This window comes from Malus domestica, chromosome 07, assembly GCF_042453785.1.
Source record: "Malus domestica chromosome 07, GDT2T_hap1".
NCBI lineage: Eukaryota > Viridiplantae > Streptophyta > Magnoliopsida > Rosales > Rosaceae > Malus > Malus domestica.
Window position 1 is genome coordinate 13,178,897 of NC_091667.1, and position 3,589 is coordinate 13,182,485.

At 37.9% G+C, this 3,589-nt stretch overlaps 1 long non-coding RNA gene across 1 annotated transcript; it reads left to right on the forward strand.

Moving 5' to 3' along the window:
- Positions 1-284: 284 nt before the first annotated feature.
- Positions 285-3,226, forward strand: LOC139197632 (uncharacterized). The gene is made up of 2 exons (XR_011583201.1): positions 285-1,586; positions 2,703-3,226. It is a non-coding gene; the product is annotated as an uncharacterized lncRNA (long non-coding RNA).
- Positions 3,227-3,589: the final 363 nt, after the last annotated feature.

Below are 3,589 nucleotides of genomic sequence, written 5' to 3' on the forward strand. Positions count from 1 at the left end.
ACACAAATCACACATCTACAACGAGGAGTCCCGAGATTGAAATGTCCCATAAACAAGACATGACATACCAAGAAAATACACCCTCACCAAAACCATCGCTAGACAGCAAGGCTACACAATTGCAGAAGCGACATAAACCAGTTGCCGAAACAACACCGACCAGTCATAATAAACTAGACTAAAAAACAAAAGGACAAGGTGACGTGTCCACAAGGAAATGCAGCTACAAGTTGGCAGTAGGCGTGGGGAGCATAGGCAGGGGCACGTGCATAAATGTCGGGAAGAGTGCAAACGCCAGCTGTGGCCGGGACAAACTCAGAGAGGTGGGGAGGAAAGGGTTCCAGCCATAGCCACTGTAGTCATCCGAACCAGAGTTGGTCGCAGCAGTGGCAAGAAATAACTATAACGACTTGGGTGGTAGAGGGGTTGCCAAGCGAATACCACCCACTCCACTAAACCGACATCCCCACCACCACCACTAACCCAAAGAGGACAAAACGATAGTTCCAAGGGCAGAGCCCTCAGATGTCCAACTAACCGAGAGACAACAGCTGGCAAATATGCACACCAACACATATGGGCTGCCGTCAACTCCACGCCGTAGCAAGGGACTGGCGGCTAAGGTGGTTGCAGATCTAGGGTTTTGGGCAAGAAGGAGGGCAGCAACTTGAGAGAGGTCTTGAAAACTATTTTGTTATAGTCTAATCCAATTTTTTTTTGAAAAAAAAAAGATATGAAATTAGATTTTTGTCAACTTATCACAGAAATGGCTATTGAAATAGAGTTAGCTAGGTTGTGTGGAGTTTTTGAATTAGTTCCTAGTCTAGCAAAAAGCTACCGATCTATCTTCTCCCATAAAAAGTCCTCAATTTAATCAAGGTTATTGTTTACGTTAATCTGAAAATAATTTGGAGTAGATTGCATCACCATCACATAATGTTATTAATCTGCTCATGTTATAATGTTTGTATTTATTTTTATATGTATTATATCGTAAACTTATGTTATAACATACTCATGTCATATAGTTATGTTATAATACATGAAATTGAAACACTATGTAGCTACATTACATATATACATTTCTTTTTAGTTGTCATATATGCATTCACTCTTTTTAGTTGTACATCTGACCATTAGGTAGTGAACACATCAAAGAAATGCGTGTACCATAGTAAAGTCATTGGTATTTTTTCATTTTGAATACATTCGATATTATCTATTAAGGGGGTGTTTGTTTGACCGGATTAGGGAGGACTGGACTAGACTAGACTAATTGCTAGTGTAGTCCCTTGTTTGGTCTGGACAAGGATTAGGTTCAATGAGCTTAGGCCGGACTCGCTCGGATTATATACCTTGCTAGGTGTTCTTAACGAAGATCCCCAATTTCGGTCGGACTCGTAAGCCCTTCTGATAGAGAGAAAAGCACGAGAGAGTTGCTCGTCCAAGAACCCCAACGTCGCTCGTCCTGCTTGTCGCACATCGATCCCTCCTTGCCCTGCTCCCTCATCGTCGTCCTCCTCACCCTCATCTCTGTGTCCTCCCTCATCTGCATCTGCTCACCCTCATCTGCTTCGAGTTGTCTGGTAAATTTCTAATCTTCGATTTATTTCGTCGATTTGTTTTGCAGATTATGATATTACTGAGCTTTATTTGATTTTGTTGTTTTGGGTTTGAGAAATTTTCAATCATATACCTCTGCACTTGAACAAATTAGGGGTTTTTATTTTTAGGTCAAATTGAGATTAGAATTTGGGGTTGTCATATTTCAACTTTTCTTTCAAATCCGAACTCATAAACCATGCTTGGCCATAAAATCGACAAGTTTCTTTTGCAAAAGGGACACATACTTCCATCTCTGTTATGTTAGTATAAATCTGTGTGGTTTTTCGTTTTTATGTTCTTGGTTCACGAATCGATGACTGGATTGAGAATGACAAGGATTATTATGAAAGTTAAGCACTTACCTTGATTTCCTTTTGGTAATTCTCTTTTGGATGTCTATTTGATTTGTTTTCAATTTCAATTTCGAATTCATGTTTGTGTGTGAATTGGTAATTCTCTATAGGATCTGGGGTTAGTGAGCTACTTATTATGTGAATTTGTGATTTGAAAACGAATTAAGCAATTGCGTAAGAACCCAAATGGAACTTCAAGTCTCGTCATTGCGGGCAAGTTTCTTTGTCTAGTTGAAATCACAAACACCGGCTTTCTTTTTATGTAAAGATCTTGATGATATATGCAATTAGGGACCTTCCACTTGTTAGAAACTAGTTTGGAGTTCTGGAAATAGGAATGTGTGTTGAATGTCAATTGACCCATGAACATTGATGATAACATCTTCTTTGGTGGGTTTGGTGATGATTAATGTCGAAGGTTATCATTCATATCGACACCTGGTTTTCTTAAGTCAACCTAGTTACAGGTCCTTAAAAATTCTATCGGTCTTGAAGCTTTGGATTTCACAACTTGGACAGAGGTTAGCAATTTGTTACAAAGTAGAAATGTTTCAAAAAGTGCTCATTAAGGTGTTATATTTTCTGGTTAATATGCCTAGTGGAATACTCCGATTGTGATGTGTAACTGATTGATCGACGAATGATCTATCTTTCCCCTTTTTCTTACTTTCCTGAGTTGTCGTTTTGTCTTTCGTTCTTTTAGATGAATGATGTGCAAATATGCAAGATTTGTGTTTTAAACAGATTTCGGTTTGTGTTCTGTACCTGTGATCCGTAGCATTCATCTAACAAATAAGCATGCACCAAACCAACAATTACTGGAGGCTAAAGGCTAACTATGTGATTGAGTCAGTGATACAACTATGCATTGAGTCAAATGAGGATTTACACTTCTTATCACATACTGCATCACAAAATGTGGGAGTGTTCAAGTCAATCGATTCGGAACTCAAGAAAGTGTTCGTCCAAAGGCTTTTAAGCGACAAAGCAAGCGGATGAGTATATTATGTGGTGTGCCTTTTGACTTGGATGTATTTTATTAATCGTACAATCTTAGGTTATGGCTTCTAATTTAGCCTTGCACTGTGAAATATTTTGGCTAATGTTAACTAGGATTTTGTAAATTATGGAGATCTACTTTGGAATGCTATACTATAGTTAACTAGCATTTTGTACAATATCCTGGATGAAAGTTTAGTGAATGATGTTCTAAAGAGTCAGTCAATGGCAAGGATTGACTTGTGCAATGAAATGAAATGATGAAGTAATTGCTCCTTTCTTTCTTTTGGATATTGTTAATAGAGGATGTTGTATAATTACTAGTATATATATGTATATATGCGCTTAATTAGACAAAACAAAAATTCCATACGCATGATTATTGTTATTACTAGTTTAAGTATGCATAAATTGTTCATGATCTCTTCCCTTTGCATATTGTTACTAGTTTTCTTCAAACTAGTTGGAGCAAGCCAATTTGCGTGCTAGGAATCAAAATGTAGCAATGATCAATGCGCAGCTATCCATTTGTCATTGTGCCTCGCATCATTGTGGTCTTAGGATTGAATGCAATTGTCATGGTATGTACTAAAATTGGCTTATACATACAAGAGCAATTCCAAGTAATTATT